This window comes from Pithys albifrons, chromosome 2, assembly GCF_047495875.1.
Source record: "Pithys albifrons albifrons isolate INPA30051 chromosome 2, PitAlb_v1, whole genome shotgun sequence".
Classification (NCBI taxonomy): Eukaryota; Metazoa; Chordata; class Aves; order Passeriformes; family Thamnophilidae; genus Pithys; species Pithys albifrons.
Genome location: NC_092459.1, coordinates 63,538,519 through 63,546,254, shown reverse-complemented (window position 1 = coordinate 63,546,254; position 7,736 = coordinate 63,538,519).

Genomic DNA, 7,736 nt, shown 5'->3' with positions numbered 1-7,736 from the left:
ATGGAATGACTGAAAGAATTCTTCAATCTCCAAACTGATGGAAGTTGCTACCTAAAATTTGCTCTAGCAAGGAGCCCCATGTTTGAGTTGTGGTTAAATATTCCTATCTTGTTTATTTTAAAAGTTCAGCCAGGTATTTCAGTTAGGCATATTTCATATTTGAGAGATGGGAGGGATGGAGAAGGGAAGTGAATAATGGCAATTCAGTATGACACTTGAGCAAGATGGTATCAATATCATTATTCAGTAAGGACTAATCCTGGCTATTTTTCTTCTGTTCTTCATACCAGTCATGCTTTTACAGACTTTATTATATAACTCCTCAGTTTTTTATTTCCTAGTGTGCTCATTGCCATTTGAACATGCTTAAGCATGGATGTTTTAAGGGGATTACCCACAGTGACTCTTAAGATCTTTTGCCTGATCAGTAACACCTAATTTATGACCTATATGGTATATATGTGGTTGGGATTTTTTTTCTCCACAAACACCCATTTTGTATATATGAACTTTGCATGCCATCCATCACTTGTTTGCCCCGTCACCCAATACCATGAGCTCTTTGGCCTAGTTTTGACTATTTTAAATAACATTGTGTTTTTATAAGCATTGTTGTTTTACTGCATGCCCCTTTTAACATGAAATATATGACAAAATGGGACAGCAACTTTCTGGGGAATCACTGGAAACTTCCTTCCACTTATGTATTATTTATTCCTACTGGTTATTTCTTCTCTCTCATTCAGTTGTTAATTCATGAAGGATTTGTTTTTCTTTATATTATTATATATCAGTTTCTTTAAAAGCCTTTGGTGAATTGTAGCATCTAACAAATTTTTCAGAAGTGGTGCACTCTGTATCTCAGCTAGATCACGTTTTTCCACATGCTCACCAGCTCCTCCAGTACCTCTGAAATTCCTAGTTCTTCATTCTGTCATACTTGCCACCTGTCTATCCATTCTGCTCTTTCACCTGCCTGGCCTACTGAAAAATCAGAATTGCCTGTCAGTAGATCCCCTTTCCTCAGTCTTTGTTGTTTTTTAGAAAGGCTGTTGCTTTTCTTCTAATTTTGATTTGATATTGGGTGGTGTTCTCAGATTGACAACTAACATTCGGACTAGAGTTAGACCTTTGCTTCTTAGTCTCTGCCCACCCTAGATCTGTTCTACATGTCACCTTTTTTTTACAGCCAAAATTTGTCACTTTTGTCTCTAATAGCCTTAAATGTAATTTGGTGTTTCTTTCTAGACACAGCATTACTGCAGGCTCATCAGCCCTTAGTGACATGAGTTATCCCTGTGTAGACACAGAGGGAACACTGCTTCAAAGACCATAAATATTACTCTAAGCTTTTATCTCAGTTCCAATGTTTTACCACCCTCCTTGTAAAAAATACTTTCTTATATCAAGTCCAAACTAAACTTAGTCAACCCTCTTTTAGCTGAAAACCTTTATGCGTTGTCTTACTGCAACAGACTCTGTTAAAAATATTGCCCCATCTTCCTTATAGGCCCCCTTCAAGTACTGGAAGGCTGCTCCAAGCTGTCTCTCTTACAGGCTGAACAACCCCAACTCTCTCAGCCTGTCTTCATAGGAGTGGTTCTCTAGCCCTCTGATCATTTTTGTGGCTTTCTCTGGAATCTCCAACAGGTCAATATCTTTTCTTTGCTGAGGATCCCAGATCTGAATGTAGCACTCCAGGTGAGGTCTCACAAGAGCAGAGCAGAGGGGCAGAATCACTTCCCTTGACCTGTTGGCCATACTGTTTTTGATGCAGTCCAGTTGACTCATGTCCAGCTTTTTGTCCACCAACACCTCAAGTCCTTTTCAACAGGGCTTGAATTCATTCACCCCTCAGTCTGATGGTTTGCCCCAACCCATGTGAGGATGTTGCACTTGGCCTTGTTGGACTTCATGAAATTCCCTTGATCCCACTTCTTGAACTTATCCAGGTCCCACTGGGTGGCATCCCATCCTTCGATTATGTCAATAGACCACTCATCTTGGTGTCATCAGCAAGCTTGCTGAGGGTGAACTCAATCTGTCTGTAAGTATGATGAAAACATTAAATAGTACTGATCCCAGTATGGAGTGCTGAAGGACACCATTTGTCGCTGATGTCATCTGGTCATTGAGCCTTAGACCACTATTCTTTGGATGTAACTGTTCAACCAATTTCTCATCTGTATTCTTCTCCCTTTTTTTCTCCTCCCTCACAGATTTCTAACTAGTATTTTCTTTTGAATTTTTCAAAGAAGCTATGTATTTGTGAATAAGGAGCAATTTAGTTCAGGATAATCTGAATTCTCTCTCCTTAACAAGTCTATGAATGTACATGTTCAGCCTCTTATGTTAAATGCTTGCTTGGTTTAGTCAATAATACAGGAATGACATAGGCTGTTCAAATTTAATTACTTTCTTTGTATTCCTTCACTGGAATATTTCTCATATCTGATGTTCCAGAGAACAGAATACAAAAGAACAGAGAACAGGGCAGGCTCAAGGCATATGCCGTTCACATGTAAATGATGCATCACTTTGGTGTTTCTGCACATCACTTTACTGTCGCAGTCTCTTTCTGTAAATACCTATTTTATTTCTCTTATAATGCAGTCAGTATGCAGCATCAGAAGAACTCACTCTTCCCAGTTTCCAATGCATTGAGTCAGAGGGATAAATACAGCCTAGTGGATCAAAATGTGATAAAGGGTCAATGATGAAGGCAGACAAAAACTCCTGCTCTGAAGGATTTAAAAATCAGTATTGCTCCCATGTATTATTGTGCAATTACCCGAAAGCAGAGAATGGTAGCATCATAACACTGACTAACACTAAAGTTTTTATAAAATGTTTATGAGATTTTCTTTTTTAAGAGAGAATCAGACTGTATCAAAGTATCTATCAGCTTATGATGGATCAGAATTTCATTTTTTTGTCAGTTCTTTGTAATGGAGAAGATGAATATCATCACCAGATGAACTCCAAACAGGAGGCCTCCCATTGGTGTCGCTACTAACTATAACATCCCTCCATGCTAATTGTCTCTGGCTCAATGCAGCAGTTCGTTACAGAGCAACAGAAGACTAATTTTTTTAAGCATTTGATAGAGCATTTTTGTTGCCTTTTATATTACCTTCATTATCTCTGTAATTTGGATTTTGAATATGAGATAATTGTAAGAAAGCTTTTCTTCTCTCCTAAGAACACCATGCATTAGAGGTGGCAGAGAAACCTCTTGTTAACTGTATGAAAGTAGGAGAAGTAGCAGCGGAATTGCACATGTAGTCACACCACTTGTATTTCTATCTATTGGTTGAACTGAAATAGAATCATAGAATCATTAAGGCTGGAAAAGGACTTTAAGGTCGTCAAGTTCAACTGTTATCCCAGCACTGCCAGGTCCATCACTAAACCATGTCCCTAAACACCACATCTACACATCTTTTAAATACCTTCAGGCATCAGGACTCCACCACTTCCCTGGACAGCAACCCTCTCAATGAAGAAATATTTACTAATATCCAATCAAAACCTCTCTAGCACAACTTGAGACCATTTCCTCTCATTCCATCACTTGTTACTTGGGAGAAGAGACTGACTCCCACCTGGTCATAGCCTCCTTTCAGGAAGTTGTAGAGAGTGATGAGGTCCCCGCTTTTCTCCAGGATAAACATCCCCAGCTCCCTCAGCCACTCCTCATAAGACCTGTGCTCCAGACCCTTCACCAGCTAGAAGTTTTAGTCCCTCTAATAGCAGGGAGTCTTTAAACGGCCAGAAAAGGAATTGCAGTTGGTAGGAAGTGAAGCAATGTCCAATTCAGGTAACTAGCTACCTTGTGAAAATATATGTAGTAGAGACATCTTTTAGACAGAAGTATCATGAAGGTATAATATGATTTCAACTTATTGAATCAAGAATACCCTTTTCTTAAAACAGCATGTGTTGGGACCGTTTGGACTTGGTAAAAGACTACCAAACTGCTTTTGTAGAATGTCTGAAGAGAAGGCTACAGCATTTGGGTTTGGCTTTCAAATCTCTGGATTGGTGAATTTTCCTGTAAGGGATAAGCAAAACACTATCTAAAGCAACCCTTGTAGTGTTTTGGTTTTAAAATAATAGTAGGGGTCACTAGTTGCAGTGAATGTTAGGTACTCACAGCAAAACTTTCAGCAAATCTCTTGCAGGCCCTAAACAAACTTACCTCAATAATAAAATACAGTTTAAAAGTAAATTAGAAAAAGAAAACAAACAGTATAAGTAAATTTATTATGCAGGAAAATTCAATGAGATCAGGGTTACCTATACTGGAGTAAAACTCAAGGTAAATTTTAAGTATCATGTAGGTGGTTACCTCCATGGGCTGTTTTACCAAGGTTTCCCCTTCCCACTTCCCCTCTCTTTTCCCTTTAAAATACTGTGTCTGCTTTATAGTTGTTCTTTTACCTTCTGTCTGCTGTAAGTTCAGTGGAACACAGCAGCAATCTTCTTTCTGGTCTTATTCTTTTCTAGAAATGATTGTTCCTTTTAAGTGCATAGTTTCTAATGACGCATTTGATGGCTGCTGCTGGGCTTTTTACAGAGATATCAATAAGTGTTAAGAGAAGAATCAGTTTTTTCCTCTAAGTTTATGATGAACACTGAAATAAAATGTTATGTAAAGAGTGTTATGAGGAAAAAATATTGTGAGTGTTCAATAATTTGCAGGCTTTAACACACCTTTTTTCAAGCTCAGGGTGTTTTGTTGCAACCTATATCAGCACCTTAATCTGTAAATCTGTGGGTATGTGCAAATTTATGTGTACTCCAGAAAATACTGCTGGATTAGAAGGGATTAATCAGAGCAATACACAATAAATATCTCTCATCTTTAGCCATACTATTTTTATATTCCTCACTAATGTACCAAGATGAACAGAATAAACTACTTCACAGAAAAAAATTATTTTCATGATGAAATATCACGTCTATCTGGAAAGCTGATGTGTGTGTTTTACAACAGTATGAAATCTTATTTGGGGTTCCTTCTGGTATTTGTAGAGCAAAATTTTCAAACTTCACAGGAAATGACATCACTATCATGGTCAACTTCATTGCTGCCGTAATTTATAAATTTAAGTGCTAACCAAGGTGAACTGAATTTACTGCCTGTAATAAAGATAAGATTTAGGAAAATGCACTTTAGAAACATACATTCTACTTCAGCAAGAGGACCACAAGACCACAGGTAGGCCTATCAGTTGCCAGAATGTGGCTGCCATTGCAATGGCTGAAGAACTGGAGATGCCTCTGACTTTTCAGCTGTTTTCCTGTGACACACTGTGATGGTGGCTTTGGGAGCTTACCAGACTTGCGCAGAACATTTCATAAGAGACAAAAGCATACTATAGTTCTTAAATGCAGCATGGGAGCATTTTTGACAAAGCAATCTCTGACCTTTCAACCTCATCTTTGAGGGTATTCTGCAAAATAGCTTTCACAAGTTGCTGGATGAGATCTGTGGAAGTGAAATAACCTGCTACTAAAAATTGTCCCCTCTGAATGAGTTTTTTGGCTGATGGGAGATTTCCACTGATCTCCCTGCAGACAATAATCAGCCCTTCCTCATTCTCCACCCTCTCCCCTCTCTACTCCGATTTACCTCCTCTTTGTGCCTGCCTTGGCCACCTAGGTGTTCACTTGCTCTTCCTCACAGAGCATCTTTATCCCCAGACTGACCTTGGTTTCAGTTTACTGCTACTCTTTTAAGTCTGGAGTGGGTTGGTATGCCAGACAGCATCTCTATTTTTCCACCTGCAGCAAATGCTGTTTCCTCACTGCAAAATTTGCTCAGATGAGGACTGAGACCATCACGCCTACAGCAGTAACATTATTACTTCCCCTCTTACATAGAAACCTGTGATTTTCACCCTTGCCTGCGGTCTCGCCAGCAGCCAGCAGGCTGTGCTGAGGGACCAGTTTTCTCCATTAGAAACATGCTGAGACTCATTTTCCGAAGCTGTTTTCCCAGTGGCACTACACGAACTTGTTTGTCTGTCCAAAACTGATACCACTCTGCCACGAAGTGGAAAGAGGAAAGATACACTTTTCCCCATCAAAAATAACAGAGCAGTTTGTCACCATACACAGAATTCCATGTACAGCCGAGCCTTCTGTCAGACAATTTTAAACATCCCCTGGTGACAAGTAGGATATTTCTTGAGCACAGGAAGATAATACATGAACTTTTTCACTGATATAAGGACTTTCTTTCAGCAACAAGAAACAAGACAAAGTAATACCATAAGAATGACGATTGAGCCATTGCAAAATAGACAGAGATGCCAGGAGTGGTGCCTTTGCCCTCTGTGTTGGTAGTGAACATGCTGACCCCAAGCTCATAGGGACTGTCAGGAAGGTTGGTGAAGCTCAGCAGTTCTTTTAAGCAGACAAAAGTCAAATGTCCAAATCATGATGAGCAATTCCTTTGTATTCATTTTGTGCCACCACAAGAGGGTGTAAGTTAAAACCAATAGCAAAACAAGAGGCAGCCCAAGGCAGTGAGGTGAAGTGCCATAGCTAGTATGGTGCCCCAGCCCCAACCACTGCCTCCCCCCTGTCAGCTTCCCACAGCAAGCATGCCAGGAAAGATCCCAAGAAAACATATAATTGCAGATTTTTTTGGTAGAGTTTGGCTTTCAGGTGCAGAAACAGAAAGCAATAACACAGTCTGAGATCACATGAAAGCTGTTCTCTCAGGTTGTCTTCACAATTCACTGCGTTGCGGGAGAAAAAAAAGGGAAATAATTGCTTGGTGAAAAGCAAAGGTAAAACTTTGTGGGAAGCTGAGTCAAGGCAACGTTCTGCTTCTAAAAGGAAAAAGTCACCCTCTTCCCTCCCACTTCTTCCTTCTGCTTCTTCCTACACAATCCAGCTGCCTCCCTTATCAGGACTCTGTAAGGCACTGAACTTCTCCATAAGGCAATTTTATTCTTGATCATTGCAGATGAGTATCCAGCTCGCTGTGTCTGTTCCCAGTATCATTGCAGATGAGTATCCAGCTCGCTGACTCGGCACTGTGGAATGGCCTGGCACAATGCCAAGTACCAACTACAGAGTCAGAGCCACCCTCCTGGGGAAAGGGAGGGAGGTAAAAAACTAAAACTTAAAATGGCGAGGTTTTTATAGTTACACAAAAGAGGGAAAATTAAAAACAAAATGCAATATAACACTTATCTACAAATGTAAAAAGAAACAACAACTCCACACCAAGTCTCCCACCCAATAATAGATTCTGCCAACCCAACCATAAAGCACTCCAAAAAGGCACCTTCTAAGAGACACCTGGCAAGAAAGGAGAAAAACCAACAAGAAAAAATGTTTACTTCATGAACCAAAACAGCTGAAAAGTAGTGGTAAGGCCTATCGTTCCCAGCACAGTGTTAGCATGAACACTCAGTAACCAGCCATGAAGGAAAACTGGACTAGGCACCTCCTACATTTTCTTTTATACTTGATTTGACATCAGATGATATGAAATATCTCTTTGATTGCTTAAGTCAGGTGATACTCGTCCCTTCTAATCTATGTAATACTATCTGGGCCTACTGAACTGAGGCCTACTAAAATGAAGGCCTAATCTAGGCCTAGCTAAAACTAAGGCCAAAACTACCACACTTGGCTAAGCTGACAGAAGTAGCAAATGATGGGCGGATTAGTCCAAGGCAAGCAGAGGGAGCTCGTAGGAGAACTGGGAGAAC